This window comes from Heterocephalus glaber, unplaced genomic scaffold (assembly GCF_053883595.1).
Source record: "Heterocephalus glaber isolate CG9 unplaced genomic scaffold, H.glaber_assembly_v1.0 deba00001600, whole genome shotgun sequence".
NCBI lineage: Eukaryota > Metazoa > Chordata > Mammalia > Rodentia > Bathyergidae > Heterocephalus > Heterocephalus glaber.
The window spans coordinates 33449765-33468281 of record NW_028258372.1 but is presented as its reverse complement, the minus strand read 5'-3'; the positions used below and the strand labels follow the sequence as shown (position 1 = coordinate 33468281).

The 18517-nt window shown below is 34.4% G+C and overlaps 1 protein-coding gene and 1 pseudogene across 8 annotated transcripts in view; both read left to right on the top strand.

Annotated features, from left to right (window-relative positions):
* The window catches only part of Kcnt2 (potassium sodium-activated channel subfamily T member 2), a 394041-nt gene that overhangs the window by 85028 nt on the left and 290496 nt on the right, over positions 1 to 18517 (top strand). The window lies entirely within an intron of this gene.
* LOC147823164 (kinetochore protein NDC80 homolog pseudogene) lies at positions 2123 to 17542 on the top strand (annotated as a pseudogene).

The window sequence follows — 18517 nt, the reverse complement described above, 5'->3', positions numbered from 1 at the left end:
TACTCACCAGAGATTTCTCCATATTTATTGGTTTCTAAATGTGTCAGCTATTTTTATAGAGCACTTATCAAAAAACTGCGTCCTCTTGGACATTTAGTGTCTATATACTTTTTTTATTATAGAGGGCTTATGCTGGCATGCATGCGATATGATAGCTACATATAGTCCTGATTTGTAAGACTTGTGCGTTTGATACACCTTGTATCAATATCCTAGAGTTTCTTAAAATTAACACTTGATTTTGTTCACCAAAGATGTTATATTTTCTGAAACAAGTGAAATGTTTAACATTTTGAACACCAAACATCTTGAGACTAAATAAATATAAATAAAAGATTTTTAAAAAGAAGTACAGAAGAAAATTGTGACAATGTATTTGCTATTAATGAATGCACAGTGCTCTGTAAAATAATCACGTTAACCAGTACACTGGCCTTCCTGCATCATCAACATTTCCTTAATAGTCTGTCAAGCGATGCTGAATCAAGAGTAGCATTAAAGAAATTAGAGTCAGCTGCTGAAGCTGAAATGTTTACATCCTAGAAAATCCTTAAAAATTATGATTAAAACTAAAGACTCCATTTCTTTGATCATGCTACTGGCTGAAAGGAGTGTGTGACTGTAAATAAATTTCATTTGAACAAATATCTGAGCAGAAGATCATAATGTCTCCACAGCTAGTTCCTTGTGGATCTACATTTGTGCCTTTTCCACGGCTTCAGCCATCATTATCTGATTCAAGCAAAAGGTAATGTAGGTTAAGCTGTAATACCAAGGATTGAAATAATGAAAACCATGTGAATGTTTCTGTTGATGTGGCTAAAATTATAATTATCAGCTATTTACTTATTTCTCCAAGGTAAAATACTTTTAATAACCTGTAGTTTCAAAGAACTAATATTGCATGCTTTAAATATCTTTACTTTAATGATAAATACGATACACATTTCTGAAAACTCTTTGATATTTAACATTCATTAAGCCGTTTATTTTTGAGATACTTAAAATAATTGAATATATCGAGTACTCTGACTTGAAATCATTATTGAGTTGTTCTAATGTGATCTAATATTCTTTCTATAACATTTTATTGAAATGGAAAGTATTTGGAATATGTCACACTCAACATTTGTTGTGAAGTCTTTCAATCATTATTAAAGATACATATTAGAAAGTTAAGTAGATATAGCATATTTGTAAATATAAAGTTTGGGACGATCATTGCATAATCATATTATATATGACTTTTTCTAGAATTCAGTGGCTAAGTAGCTTTCTCTTAAAATGCCTGCTTCTGTTCTTTTTGTCAGTATTTTTAGGCCAGGCTGCCAGCATTGCAGATGGGATTGTTACAAATACATTGGCGTCACCAGTCAAGGGAATAATTCTACCTAATGAGCAAGGGAAGTGCTAACCAGTTTTTATTACTGACAAACAGTCATAAAGCAGCAAGAAGGAAACTCCTGCAAATAAATAAATAAATCTGTGTTCCATTAATGCTTGTGGTTTTTATGACACTAACGCTTAGAACTAAAATGGTTCTCCCTTAAATAGACTATTTTAAAGTATGTGTTTGGATAATAACTCATAATGAATAATTTTTATTGGCTTTTAGTCAGTAACACCTAAGTTGGGTTATAAATCATTGGAACATAAGTCAATACATGCCATTTCTATTTGATATTTGCTTGAACACTTCTAAAAGAAGTGTGGAAACGAATTACACATAATTTGTTCTGCAGTTGAGCTAGGAATTTCGTTATGCTTGGAGGAAAACATAGTCTAATAAAGCTATTGCTATCTAAAGACTATTTCTCAATCTTTGAAAATACTTGAGCCTACTCATGATTATAATATGGAGAGTAAAATATTTTTTCAGTGTAATTTTCCACGTGATTCTAACTTTCTTGAAAATAATATTTTATATAAAAGTAAAAGGACTTATGTTTCTGTAGATTTACAAGAAACAAACCACTGGTGAAATTAATTAGGAAACTAAAAATTGAATAGTTTTTATATAAAATAAAAGCTTTTTGTTTTTCATTTGGAAGCATGTAAAATGGAAATGTTCATTCTCTAGAACTGATTGCAGACATTGTGATTGGTATTATGCTCTCATTCCACTATTGATGGCCTCTACAAAAACCTTTTCAAGATTCTTAAATGGAATCCATTTGAGGCTAGGAAAGTTGGGATGGTAGGAGAAATTTGGTACTTTAACAAGAGTTACCATGAAAGAGTCAGAGATACTCAGTTCTTGCTCTATCACTTCGTGTTTAAGAGGAACATCTCCGTTTACATTTTATCTACTCTGATATTTGTTTCTCTATTGATAAATGAAATTTAGTTCTAAAGAACTACTTATATAGGAGATCTTGACTCTTCATGTCTAGTGTTTTTACAAGTAAAGTAAAAGAAATGGGGGCCAAGTCTTAAAAATGCACTTTATCTGTATTATAAAAATTTACATTTATTGGATCCCAGACTGTGTTCTTTTCTCTTTCTTTCTTTCTTTCTTTCTTTCTTTCTTTCTTTCTTTCTTTCTTTCTTTCTTTCTTTCTTTCTTTCTCTCTCTCTCTTTTTTTCTTTCTTTCTTTCTCTTTCCTTTTTTCTTTCTCTTTCTTTCTCTTTCTCTCTCTCTTTCTCTCTCTCTCTCTCTTTCTTTCTTTCTTTCTTTCTTTCTTTCCTTCTTTCTTTCTTTCTTTTCTTCCTTTCTACCTTTCTTTCTTTCTCCTTTTGTTGTGCTGGAGATTGAACCTAGGGTCCTTAGCCTCAGATTTCTGGAATAGTGTCTTACACTTCAACTTGGACCTTTTCATGGCAATTTCTGAACTAAACATGTTAGGAAGTAGAGTTCCTAATATGATGATTCTCACTGCTGATTACAATGAGAAATGAATTCAACTGGTTTAACAAATTTTCATGTAAATTATGTTCCTTAATGCATACCAGCAAGTTTGCTCTGCATTAAATTTAGTTGGAACTTTTCAAATTGTAACTTTAAATCTTTTATTTAATTGTACATTTCTGAGTAAATAAGCATATATCTTTCATATGCTGGAAATATATGCCTTTTTCAAAAAAGCACATGCTGGTTTACAAGTAGAATAATGGTTTCCTATTAATATTCTTCCCCATGAAAGAAATTCAAGCAGCTTTTAAAGTACTTGAAACTGTAAAGATAATGACCTTGTATTCAGAAAATTCATTTGATATTAATATCACTCATTTTCCATCACCCTGTTTTGCTACTATCATTATTTATGACACGTAAATAATTCAGAATACATTTCAGGTAATTTTGCCTAACTTTATGGTGACATGATGCATCTATATCTGTATTTTTGGCCTTTATTTTTATACTTTATACGTAAATAACAGAAGACACATCACTGAAGCTACTAAATGGCTCTCATAATTGCCATGAGGTCCACTTTTTACTATTACAATGAATAAAAGAGGTGTTTTGCCATTTTGAATCTGATTCTTCCATTAGGATTTTTTTGGTATATACTGTAAGATTGGCACACTCAGTGTTATACAAAAGTGCAAGTCGCAGTCCATGATTTATTGTTGATGATAGTGGAAGAACAGACAAGAATACATTGAACTATCCAAAGAAAATGATGTGGCAGGAACTAAGAGTCATAGTGAGGGACCCTTTAGAGTGTCATTCATTGTTTAAGGGACAGGGATACATTCTGACCAATGTGTAGGCAGTTTCATGGCCTTGCAAGCATTGTAGAGTGTATTTATGCCAACTAAATTGGCCACATTATCATTAGGCTATATAATTTTATGGGGCCACAATCCTCTGTATTATATAAACACGTATCCCATTTATTTCCAATGTTTGTATGCATTCTGATATGTTTATGCATATAGCATCTAGGATATAGGAAAGTGAAGATTTGCTCGTTACTGAAAATAAATCTTATGATACAAGACTTAAGTATGAACTTGCTATTGTGCATCATATATCATGTTTTTCATGGGATTGAAAAACTGACAGTATATTAAAATATTAAAAAGTCTTATTTTGATCAAGCCACTCATAACATTTGAGGAAATAAAATTTTTTTAATAGAATATGATGTTATGGTAAACAGTTGCTTATTTGTCATCATTCTCAGTGGACATCATGGGCTGCTCCACGTTCATCCTATAATTCTTCATAAGATTTTTGATTTTTAAATTATTTTCAGAGAGAATGCTCACTGTTTTTCCAGTTTCACCCTGAACTCTTCAAGTGATTCTCCTTACTCAGCTTCCTGAGAAGCTGGGACTAGCATAGCCCTGGGCCTGGCAACAATTCTAAAATTATCTCTGGAAAGTACATTTCCCCCTCTATCTTAGCCTGTATGCTGCCAGATGAAATACACATTTAATATATCCTTTTTCTACCCCAACCTCATCCAAGACCTAGGTTTGAGACTGGAGAAGATGACCAAGACTGAATTTTGTTGCATGCACAGAGTTATTTACAACATTGTTTAAAATTACCTTCAGTTATTTATATAAGATATATATGAAACATGAATGCATTTTATATTTAGACATTTATCCTTCCCAAGATATCTCATTGTGTATGAGCAACTAGTTCAAACTGCAAAAAAGTCCACAGAAGTTTGAAACACTTCTGGTTCCAAGCATTTTTTAGAAATGATACACAGCCTATATTTAAATGCATGTATTTATTTGAATATTTGAGTAAATATTTATATAATATATACATTTTAGCTACATTTTATCCTTAATTTTTGTGAAGTATAGCAGTAATTTTTCAGAAAATTTCAGTGAGAAAAATATTTCTTTTTCAGCTTTGCTTCTATCACACTGAAGAACATACTATTAATCCATTTGATGTGCTGTTGAAGGTGAATGCTGCAGGAAATCCAAATAATATAAGTGCATATAGAGAAAGGATGACTAAAAACTAGAAAAACATCTGAACAACATCATGTTGAACATTGTCAGCATGATTTCCAAAGTTATAAACATAGGAGGAAAATTAAACTTTTATATAGCACAATTCATTCAACACTCAGCAAAAGTATTGAGACTGAAGAATACCTAACAAATATATCTAGTACTGTAGTAGGTACTAAAAACACAAGGAAAATGCACAAAATAGACACAGCTCCTGCCCTTACAATTTTAGATACAAATAAAGCCATTACTGGCAGCTTTGGAGGAACACCCAGCAAGAAACATGCCCTCAAATCAACTCTTGATGAGGCTCAGAGTTAGATGTTATTAATGAGGCATTCCATCTGGTAGCTTCCTGTCTATTTCAGTCTATTTTTGCTCATTATTCATGTCAGCACTAAGCTAAGTTGCTTCCACTGTGCTCAAGGAAAGTATATACCTTCAACATGCAAACAACCAAATTTCTATTTATAGAAGCATTTTAAGAATTAAATAGTTACATTTCTGTGTTTTCTATCTTATCACATGGAACACATTATTTGATTTCTATGGTCTCCTTAAAAGACACAGACCATAAAAGAGGCACTTCCTCTGTATGCAGTATTTTGATGAGGGCAGAATACATGAAAGGAGAATACATGTTTGTCACTAAGACTTTGCTGAAGAAGAAGGTTCAGCTGGTGTAAAAAATGAGAGCTAAGGGGAGCAGGGCAAGCCTTGGAAGAGAGGCAAAAAAAGTTTATTGAATGTTTCTTAGTGTCCTGGTGAATATTTTTATTGAAAATTTGTATGATAATTAAGTCTAGTTGAGAAAATAAAGAGGTATCATGGCATGCCTGATTATTCATATCATCCATAGCAAATCAGAACCATGAATTCTCAAATTAACAAATGTATTCTCCCTTTTGGAGCAAGGTTATTTGAGAGTTTCTGTTTCCTAGCATAGATGCCAGATGGCAGTATCCACAGATTGCCAGCCTCTGCCTGCTGATAGCTATCAACTTTGGATGGTTACAGGATGTTAAATGTAACTACTGCAGGACAATTTTTAATTCCATATATATTAATGAGCATCTACGATGTTCTAAGTCCTGGAAATACAATTACAAGCAAAAGCTCATTAGTATTTCTTTAGTGGAACTTGAAGTTTTATAAGGCTCTAAGAAGCTATGCGGTGGAAAACTTTATCTTCCTTAAAACAATTCTGAACTTTTATAGAATCCTGGATGTCATAATTAGAATTAATTGGGGGAAGGGAGAAGATGGGGATAGAAAATTAATAGGTAGATCAGACTGCCTGCTTTCTTAGACACAATAAAGTGACGGGAAGAAGAAAGTGGGTGGTTATTTCCTTTCCAGTACTTTCTCCTGTTCCACTGTACATCAATCACACCAAGAATTCAATCTGGCAGTTTTTGCAGTCGTATCTAATTAAAGGTCATGCCTTAGAATAGAAGACTTTGCACATCACAGTATTTTCAATGGTGTGTAATATTTTGCTGCTGTTTTTGTAGATTGATACATGGATGGAGGTTCAATTGGTTTCAGTATTTCCATTTTTCACTTAAAGCTTTGTTTGGTTGCTTCATTCTATGTCTTGTGTTGAAAATAAATTTATGCTTGAAAACAAATTTCAGTATGTCACATCGTACATGAAGTGAACACTTTTTTTCTTTTTGCTTCTTATTCTACTAAGATTTGTAATATTCAAAGAAGTGTAGAGAATAATACTGATATATTCTCAAGTGAAAAGATTTCGAAAAGAAAAAAAAATGGAAATGAAATCTATGTAAATGGGAAGGGTGGAGGGGTGAAGGACACACAGCTAATGGGGGAAAAAAATAAGAACCAAGATACATCAAGTAGAGGTACACGCACCCAATGATAAATGTAAATGTATTGTATACCTAAAATGTACCAATAAAAGAATAAAAAAAGAAGAAGATTAAGGTATAACTGCGTAATTTGGGCTGAAGTATGAGAAGAGTATATTTCACATCAGGTTACAGGAGAAGAAGGTTTCAGAGGTGAAAATTAGGAATTTAATTAGGTTTGGATACGTTGGCTTGGAAATGTCCACTAGATAGGTAAAGTAGAATAGTGGAATAGGCAGTTGAATACAAGATTTTGGGAGAAAGGACTGGACTGGAGATAAATATTTGACAACCCTGGGCGTATATGTGGATTACAGTTTAGCTATAAAAGGCAAGTAATATGTTAGTAATAAAGAGAAACAGCAAAGGATTGTCACCTGTGACGTAGGAAGAACATGGAATGCCCTGAGAGTCAAGGGAAGAGAGTCATTTAAGGCGGGGGAAGAGGCTAGTTGTATCTAATAGTAATAGAGTAAATACGGTGAGGTTGAAACTTAACTTTTTGAATCGTACCAGGTAGAGGTTGCTGGGGACTGATGATTGTTACTTTGGTAGAGAGACAGAATAGGCGTAAGAAAGAAGAGCAAGTGAGGAATTGCAGTCAGTATTTCAGACTTACTGCTAACCAGTGTTATGCATTCACTTGTGTTGCACCAAAGTTCTTGGGTTGAAACTCTCATCCCTAGTACCTCAGAATGTGACTGTATTTAAAGATGGGTTCTTTGAAGGGGTATTTAGTTAAAATGAGGCTATCAGGGTGGGCCTTAGTCCAACACTACTCATGTGCTTAAATTTGAATTCGTGGAGTGTATGTGCAGAGGAATGGCTGTGGGAGACACAACGAGAAGGTTGCCATCTGCAAGCTAAGGAGAGACTGGAGGAGCGATCGATCCTGCTGGCACCTTGATCTTGGACTTCTAGCCTCTAGAACTGTGAGAAATAAATTAGTTTAAGCCTCCCATAAACCTATGGTGTTTTGTTGTAGTAGCATGAGTAAATTCATTACAAGTTTGAGTATCTATCTTTTCAATATGGCTCAGAAATATAAATGTTGATCAAAATTTAATGCAGTAAAAGACACATTGCCATTAATCCTTCTCAAAATACTCTTCCTTGCTTTGAGTACAGATATCCCATCCTTCTGCCTCTTTCTGAGGCAGTTCTGGATGTCTTCTTTTTGGTTTTTATGAAGTTTGATTAAAAAAAATATGGTGAATGCTGCTGCTGAGTGCCATCCAACAGAAAGGTAGGGTCATAAAAATATTATGGTAGGTCCTCTTCCATTTTACTCATAAGCTCTGGCATTGCAAGACTTCTAGCTTGCAACCAAATTCAAAATGACCATGAACTATAAACGTTTTGAAGTGATTCAGGACATTGAGGCAGTCAGGACACCACAACTAAAAACACGAACTACTTCCAGAAACTACTTTAGAAAGTGGCATAAAAGTTGCCAAAGTATGTTTGAAACAAAGGCAAGTACTTTGAGGGGTTTGATGGCAATGTGTCTTTTATTGTGATATTTTTTCTTATTTAATTAGCCACTGTATTCCTCAATGTCACCCTCGTATGGCCAATGTGAGTAAGTGTACTCACAGTCTGTTTCTTCTGCAAATGCTTTTGCCGAGTTCATGCACTAATATTGTTGCCTGTCAGGGTTTGTAGACTTTTATGGGGAGTTCTGAAAGGTTGCTTGCTTGTCAAAATACAAACTTTGTGCCATGGAAAATTGGCAGATCACCCAGGGGGAAAAACAGCATGTTTCATGCTAACTTACTTGTCTAGATTTTTCCTTTTATGTTTTTTCTTTCCCTGTCCTGTTCTATCCTGCCCTACCTTGGCTTCTAATGATTTCCTCTTTCTTGATGATGAAGCATGAGATGTTGGAAAGCATATAGAAATTTAGTTAACTTATTTAACTTTGGTAGATCTTTTCTTTGGGTTGGCTTTTTGGACATCTGATCTATCATATTGTAAAAGTAGAATCCTAAATTATTTCGAACACTTTTTTTGTAGTAAAGCAGTTTGCTCTTATCTAAGAGTTTATTGCCACTTTAATCATAATCAGTGATTTGTTTTTTGATTCAATAAAGTTACCATTAAATTTGTAGGCAGTATAATGGAAGATAATTGTGAGTGTTTCCGGCTGGATTCTTCAGGAGCAGACTCTGATACAGAGTTTGAGTTGTGGGTTATCCTGGGAAAAGTATGGCTGCAGACAAGGCAGGTCTTTGCAGCTGAGGTGACCCTGAAGCAGCTGGCAGCTGGAAATTATGCAGTGAATATTGAAGAAGGGGAATCTCAGTGCCACATTTCCTTGTCTGTCTAATCCACTTCTATAGTATTAAGCACATGATAAGATCTTAGGAAATTAATTATATTTACACACTGGGCATTTCTCATATGTAAGTAAATTTTATCCAAAAAATTCCTAAAGTCCCTATTGAGGTATGTTAACATACTCTATAGTTTATTTACCTTTTGATCAGATAAAACAACATACGACAACAAAAAACATAAATTTGACTAATGTAAGGGTGAAACACAAGGCTAAGCATGTGGAGTTTACAGTTAGACTGTTAGGGTATGAAAACTACTTCCAGCCCTTCACCATTTTCGTAATTTTGGGCAAATGCCTCTGTTTCCTACAAAATGAAAATATTAGTATTACCTATTAGAGATTTGTCTTGAGGAGTAAATAAGACTGCATGTCTAAGTGCTTAGCATTCTCAGTAAATGTCTTCGTAATAATGTTATTCTCATTATGTATTAATGTATTTCTGTCTTAGTTACTTTTCTCATCACTGAGACAAAATACCCAACACCCAAAGTTAAAGGAGGGAAGGTTTATTTAGCTCATGGTTTGTAGAGACTTCAGGTTATGGTTGGCTGGCTCCAAGGCAGGGTGCTGTGGCAGAGGGCATAACAGAGCAGGCGGGCAGAAGGCAGCAAGAAACAAGTGACAAGTAGTGACAACAACATCCCTCTTTCTGTTTCTTATATTTTATCCAGGCTGCCCTCCTGTGTTAATTACTGTTCTCTCATTGTTGAGACAAAATAGGCAACACCCAAAGTTAAAGGGGTAAATGTTTGTTTGGATTACAATTTGTAGAGGTTTCAGTCCATAACTGGCTGGCTCTAAGGCAGGGTGGCAGAAGACAGCAAAAACAACAAGAGACTTTAACAGGGTCTTTCTGCCCCTTTTATCTTATTCAGACTACTGGGATTAGAGCAGTGCCAAACCAGTCAGTGCTCTGGTTTAGTAATCACACATCCTTAATCTGAGCATCACACATGCTAGATTCAGCCACCGCATGAGGCTTTGGGGGGACATCTAGACCCAAACCATGACACCTCCTTTAGCACTCACACCTTTAAGGCTAGCATCATGCCATGAATCAATCATAGCATCACACATCCAAAAGCCACCACTGAAAAGCCTCACCTATTACCACAGGAGGCTTTGGGGGGCCATCTAGATAGAAGCATAAAAATTCCTTAGCTTCTGTTCAAGTTCTTGTTGCTTTAGAGGGAGAGTTTTTTTTACATTTCTATTTCATATCTTGCTATTATCCTATATACTTTTTTGTATTTTAGCTATATTAAACTTCTTTTTTCTTGAGTATGGTATACTTTATCTTGTACATTTTCCCCTTTGTGTTTGTTATTTCTTGCATCAGAAAAAAACTACTTTTTTGGTAAATAGTCTACATCTAACTCTGGGTTTCTGCACTTTCGTCCCTAGTCTCACTCTCAGAAATCATCACTATCTTCATTTTGGTTTTTCATATTTTTGCTTTCAAAATATATACAAGAGTTTGAAAGATAGATAGATAGATATACCCAAATGTTATTTTATTTCCATCATTTTAAAAAATATTTTTTGAATTTTATTAAAGTGGATAACATGCTACACATAGTCTTAGGCTTAGATATTTCAATATTATGCTACTAATATCCATTCATATTGTTGAACATAGCTATAGTTCATTAATTTCTGCTATAACTTTCTATTGTTTAAGTATTTCCACTGTAACTTTCTATTAATTATGCCACAATTTACCCATTTCATTTTCATTGTGTGTTTAAGTTTCTTCTTTTTTGATTTACCACCATGCAGTACTTCTTTGTACATTCTTGTACATGCAGCTTAATGAATATGTTTAAATTTCTCTATGACATTTACCTAGGGATGGAATTGTTGTGTTATAAGTACATAAATACTCAGTTTTACTATATAATGCCAATTTGTTTACAAAAGTAGTCGCACTGTAACTCCACTGACAATAAGAAATTCTTTGATTCATACCTTTCCTAATTGGCATTGTTCTATCTTTTTATTATACCTCATGATGGTCTTTGTGGTTCCCTGAAAATTGATGAGGTTATACATTTCTTCTTGAGTTTATTTGTAAATACAGTTCCTCTTCTGTGAAATGCCATTTCCACATCTTTGGTTACATGACTGTTCTTTTCCTAATGATTTATTAAAGGTTCTTTGTCCATTCAAACTGAGCACGGTGACATATGCCTGTAACCACAGTACTCTGGGAGGCTGAGGCAAAGGCACTGAAAGTTCAAGCCCTGCCTGAGCACTTTAGCTACTGAGACCATGTCTTCAAATTTTTAAAAAAAGAAAGAAATTAAAAAAAAGATGTAGCCTATTGCAAAAGCCCTGAGTTTAATTCCAGTACAGAAACAAGTGAACAAACAGGGGTTCTTTATACATTTTTAATTTTTAAATCTTACCAGTTTTCTAATCCAGTTAGTGTCTCCCTATTATGAACTTTTTTTCTCATGGTTTCTCTTACATGAAAAAATACATATCTCAAAATAAAAGACATAATAGAAAAAAGAGAAAAAATTTGTAATATAGCACAGACAATGCATCTCAAAGTGTACCTTGACTTAATACAATTGTCTAACATGTTTTATAAGTTTTCTTGCCTATTAGTCTGGTTTTTAATCTTTATATATGATTATTAAGAACATTATAGAGAGTCCCAGCCATGGGTCTTGATCTCTTGAAAGACAGTATGATGGAAATGAGAAAGAGAGAACAGGAGACATAGACATAGAGACTTAAAGAGAGAGCTGGGTCTTGGTCTCTTCTCACTGCTCTCGGGAGCAAAGACAAAAAACACCAAGTATTCACAGTGTTTTTCACAGTAAGGGTGGGAAGGACGGGTGCACATCTGGTGACAGCAGGTATCACAGGCAGGACTGTAAAAGGGAACCACTAGCATATCTTGATGATGAGAACAAATGAGGAATTCAGAGGAAAAGAATTCAGTTGGAGTTAGGCTTACCCTGGCTGGAAGTTAACTCAGCAGGGATCTGCTACTTCAGGAACTAGGACTTAAGTCTCAGGGGGGGCAGCCACTAGCAGAAGATCCATACTCGGTGACTCTTCTATCTGACATGCATGCCCATTTGAGTCATGGAAAGCTTTGGTTGGACCCCTAAGGTAATACAGCCGAATTATGGAGGGACAAGAAGCTTTTGCCACTTACAGCCTGCTAATACTTGGCAGGGATGTCTACTGGGCATTATAATTAACTTTATAAGATCTTATAAAATAAATTAATGAATTTGGTGCTGTAAAAATAAAAGGAGGATGGAGGGAAGGGGAAAAAAAGAATTGCAATCTACATTTACCAATTGGTACATTTACCAATTCCTTACAGTGAAGGTAATCATTATGTGCTGCAAGCATGTACTAATAAAAGTTAAAACAAAACAAAAGAGTATTTACTGTCTATCATTAATTTGAGCTTGTGGAATTTTCTGAGCTCTCAGTGACATTATTTATTAGCTTAATAAATAATCTTCCCAGAAAAATTTTATACATATTTTATGGTTTTGTTTTGTACATTAAGTGTTGCTTCATTATGCAAAGGTGAAAAAAGATATTTACCATTAATGTTTAATAGTAGTTTAAATGTTTCCTAATCCCTCAAGTGGTATGAGCTAGTGATCCAATTTCTTTCTTTCATTTTCCTTATTTTCTTTTTTGCTGTTTGGATAGCTCTTGTTTTTTTATTGAACTGCCTATATATTGATAACATATATGCCGGTCAATTTCTTGGTTGTATTTTTACTCCACTAATGATTTTCTTTCCCTATACCACTTCTATAATGCCTCAGTGACTGTACTATCATAAGAATTATTGGTAACAGCTAGGGAAGATAGCTATGCCTGAATGTTCTCACAAATCTTATGTAGTTTGATCTTTTACTTATTATAGAATCAGCTTATTAAGTTCAATAAAATAGCTTGTGTGATTTGGATTGAGATTTTGCAGAATCTATAAATTATTTTATAAATACCAACTTGTTTTGCAAAGTGATTAGACTAATTTAAATTATATCGATGAATGATAAATCTTATCAACTTGAGAAGGAACTAATGGTATAATTTATTTTATAGTAATTAATGTATGACTTTCAAGAGGTTAAACATGCCCTTCATACAGATATGAAATGAAATCATGTTGTAAATTTTATTCATCAGTGAAGGAGGGAAACACTAATGTAGTACAGTTACCTCACAGAGCATTTATTAGGCTATTTATTTCTGAGCAATGTTAGAATAAATTTTCTATGTTCGTCTTGCCTTCTATAATCTCCCCTGTTTTAAATCTGATAGGAACATAAACCATAACCTTCTGAATTATCTCTTTTATTGGGCAGAAATTCCTATCAGACAAAAGTCTACATGTTAATGTCTTGTCCTTTGTAGTGGTAAAATACGAAACAGAAAAAAAGTCAAGCCCAGCACTGTAGTAAGTAAAAGAACACCTAATAAATGCTTTTGCCTTTTTCAAGTTTTAGATAAATTTTCTGAGAGAACTGATAGTGATTTTATCTCTAGTATAAATTTACTACCTTTGAAATATATCACTTTGTACCTTCACACACAGCTTATGGAAAAAGTACTGGGGCAATTTCATGAAAAAAGCTTAGTTAACTATTAAAATGCTGAGAATCTGATAGACAGATTTGTAGATTACTATTATTTTCCAAATATATTTGAGAATTTATCATAGCATTATCTCATTATTTAAAGAAAATGTAGAAAAGGTATCATATATATTTATTTATTGTAAAGTACAGATGTTTGTTTTCCTTTTGGCTACTTACATAGCAACAAAACCTAAAGATCTATTAGGCTGTTGATGAAGAATTGTAAATGGTAATCTACAGAAGCAATGCAATTACTAAAATAATATAGACTTCATCTCTTTTTTTCATTAAAAACAATTAGGTTATTGAGCTGTATGTGTATGATATCTTCCTTTATATTATTTTATAGATTACTGAAATGTCATCAGAAACCTGTTAACTGTAGCAGAAAAAGTTTACCTGTACTTCCGCACTTAGTAAGCTTTAGAAATGTGTCAGAAAATAAATGCTACAGGTGAGGTATTTAACAGTCTTTGGCATCAGCTAAGTGCTGTAACGGGGACTCTTCGAAGGCACACAGCTGATTCTGAAAGGCTAGAGCTCTGAACAAATTATATAGTTAGTGGGTATAGAAAAGTGAGAACTTTGAAGCAATTCTTTGAGAGTGAGCTGTTGTTTAGTAAGTGTCCGCTTACATATAGACTTCATCTTTTACTCATCATGTGATGGAGTTACATCACTAAACATCATAAGTTGCAATTATTGTAAATAAAAAATGTATTTATTACAAGTAATACATTGAGTACAGTAGCTGAGCAGCACTTATAGGAGTATCAGTTAATTAGCCTCACACTTTTTGTGCTGACTGGAAGCTGCCTCTGGCTGCCATTGTCCAGTATTATGAGAAAGTATCTACTTGGATTTGTAGTCTGAGAAAATATAAAAATTCTAAGTTTAATGTCTGGTTTGTACTGGATGTGGATTGCTTTTGTACATTTATAAAACTGAAAAACCACTAAGGTAAACAATTGCGAGTCAGGAACTTTAGTATTACCTCCAACAAATTGATCGGTAGGAGTATTCTGAAGTAAGATTCTTCATTGTCTTATATCATCATTTTTCCTGAGCAAAATGTTTCTTGGAGGAATCGACTACATTAAATTAAAACAGGTGACCTACATTTTAAAAAACAATTACAATGTTTCTTTTTTAAAAAATTTTTATTGGTACATTTTATTGGTACATTGTAGGTATACAACACAGTTGCATTTCTCATTGGGAATTGTACAACAATTACAATGTTTATTCTAGGAACTTTTTATTAATAATTATTTTTTACTGACCACACCAGGAAAAGAAGATTAGCTGCTTTGTGTATATGGTATCTCCTTTAATTTTCAGAGCAGTTTTGTTAAATGGAATAACTCCATTTTATAGAGAAGAGTGGCATATCAAAAATATTTTTAAAAGAATGAAATATCATTTGATTTCAAAGTCCATGTTATTATCCCTCTTAGCACTTATCCTGTGCAACAAAATAAACATCCACATATTCCTGAAAAAACCCCTAGGAATCCCATTAGTTTTATTATAATTTTGAGAGAAATTATATTTGTGACTATGTCTCCCTCTTCTTCCAATTGTGGCTGTTTTCTTTAAAAGTACTCTTACTGCTCTCTGGCGATCAGTTGTCCACCTCATAGAAATTCAGCCTCTGGGTCTTTTCAGGAAACTGGAAGGAAGGTTGTAAGCATGAAGCGCAGTTCAATTTCCACTGGTGGTGCTGGTCGCCTCTCTATTCAGGAGTTAAGATCCTTGGACATGAATAAACCAGGCCTTTATACTCCTCAAACCAAAGAGAAGCCAACCTTCAGCAAGGTTGAGTGTAAACAAACCTACATCTGAAAGAAAAGTCTCTGTATTTGGTAAAAGAACAAGCGGGCACAGATCCTGGAATAGTCAACTTGGTATATTTTCCAGTTCTGAAAAAATCAAGGACCCAAGACCACTTAATGACAAAGCGTTCATTCAGCAGTGTATTCGACAACTCTGTGAGTTTCTTACAGAAAATGTTTACGCATACAGTGTATCCATGAAATCTTTCCAAGCTCCATCTGCTAAAGACTTCCTAAAGATCTTCACTTTTCTTTATGGTTTCCTGTGCCCCTCCTATGAGCTTCCTGACACAAAATTTGAAGAAGAGGTTCCAAGAATTTTTAAAGACCTTGGGTATCCTTCTGCTCTGTCCAAAAGCTCCATGTACACGGTGGGAACCCCTCACACCTGGCTACACATCTTTGCAGCCTTGATTTGGCTCATAGACTGCATCAAGATACATAATGCCATGAAGGAGAGCTCACTTTTATTTGATGATGGGCAGCCGTGGGGAGAAGAAACTGAAGATGGAATTATGCATAATAAGTTATTTCTGGACTACACCATTAGATGCTACGAGAGCTTCATGACTGGCGCTGACACCTTTGAAGAGATGAATGCAGAGCTGCAGTCCAAGCTGAAGGATTTATACAATGTCATTGCTTCCAAGCTGGAATCATTAGCCACAGAAAACAAAGCGTTGAATGAACAGATTGCAAGACTGGAGCGGGAAAGAGAAAAGGAACCGAATCGTCCAGAGTCTTTGAGGAAACTGAAAACTTTCCTACAAGCAGATATTCAAAAATATTAATCATACATGAGCAATTTGGAGTCCCATTCAGCCATTCTTGACCAGAAATTGAGTGGCCTCGATGAAGAAATTTCTAGAGTAGAACTGGAATGTGAAACAATAAAACAGGAGAATGCTCGGCTACAGAATGTTGTTGATAACCGGAAGTACTCAGTCGCCGACATTGAGAGAATAAATCATGAAAAAAATGATTTGCAGCAAACCATCAATAAATTAACCAAGGACCTAGAGGCTGAACAGCGGCAGTTGTGGAATGAGGAGCTCAAGTATGCCAGAGCCAAAGAAGCGATTGAAACACAATTAGCAGAATATCACAAATTGGCTAGAAAATTGAAACTTATCCCAAAAGGTGCTGAGAATTCCAAAGGTTATGACTTTGAAATTAAGTTTAATCCTGAAGGTGGTGCCAACTGCCTTGTCAAATACAGGGCACAAGTTTATGTACCTCTCAAGGAACTCCTAAATGAAAATGAAGAGAAAATTAATAAAGCTCGGAATAAGAAAATGGGTTTGGAGGATACTTTAGAGCAATTGAATACAATGAAAACAGAAAGCAGGAGAAGCGTGAGGACTCTGAAGGAGGAAGTTCAGAAGCTGGACGACCTATACCAACAGAAAGTCAAGGAAGCGGAGGAAGAGGATGAGAAATGTGCCAGCGAGCTTGAGTCCTTGGAGAAGCATAAGCACCTGCTGGAGAGCGCCGTCAACGAGGGCCTCAGTGAGCCCACGAACGAGCTGGAAGCCGTGCAGCGGGAGTGCCAACTAGTGGTGCAGACCACAACTGAAGAAAGAAGGAAAGTGGGAAGTAACTTGCAGCGTCTTCTAGAGATGGTTGCCATGCACGTAGGAGCCGTGGAGAAACATCTTGAGGAGCAGACTGCTAAAATTGATAGAGAATATGAAGAATGTGTGTCTGAAGATCTTTTGGAAAACATTAGAGATTGCAGAAAAATATAAGAATGCCGCTCTCCTTAAGGCTTCTGATGAATGAAGATAAAATATTCATTATCTTGTGTATTTTATAAATCTAGTTCTTTAACTGAAAATATGTATAGCCTGAAATTATAACTTGTTGGATTATTTTTAGATATGAAAGAGCAGTTATATATGTACCTGTAGTTAATAAAATTACATGAGTAAAAAAAAAGTACTCTTACATAAGAATACTAAGCACTAAGAGAAATCATAGAGACATATGTGCAGGAAATTCCATTCATTAATGAGTTATTACTTGTATGTATAAAGTCCAAAATGGAAGAAACTGTTCAGAGAGCTGATATAAAACCTTATGTTATTGATGGGAAATGTTAAGTAAAAATAAATGCTTTCTTCATTATGTGTTATTGTCTTCATGCAATTTCCCATTTCAAACTCACAACTAGCCTCTGTTGAACACGGCCTGACTTTGTGAGACCAAATGTTTCCCTCCCAGTAAACACATTTCTCTCCAAACTGTGTTTTGCTATTTTACCATGCCATTCTTAGAACCTCAGATTGTCAGCACATTCTATCATTTTCCTTCAAGGATTTAAAATGAGTAGTGCAATACAGATCATCCTTGACTTATGGAGTTATGTTCTCATAAATCTTAATAAATTCAAAATATTAACATATTTAATACACCCAACCTACCAAACATCATAACTTAGTTTAGCTTACTTTAAAAGTGCTTAAGGCACTTATTGTAGCCTATAGTTGGGAAAATAATTTAATATAAATCCTATTTTAAAATGAAATGTTGATTCTCTGGTGCAATTTATTGAATACTTATACCCCAGAATGCTGACAACATGGTACACTGTAGGTAGAATGTGGGTTATTTATTCCTGTGATTATGTGACTGATTGAGCACTATGTCTTATAGGTAATAGAGTAACTTGAGGGTATCTTACCTCAAGTTAAAGGACTGGGAAAAAAAAATCACAATTGAAAATTCTTGGCATGGTTTCTACACGGATATGTATCACTTTCATACCACCATAAAGTAGCCCATAAGTTGATGCATGGTAAATTGGGGAATGTCTGTATTGCAGTCTGTGCTAGAAATTACATCTCTTCTACCTTCTATTCTCATAAATAAAAGGAAAATAAGTGTATGTGGTGCAGGTGTTTTGATTGAATG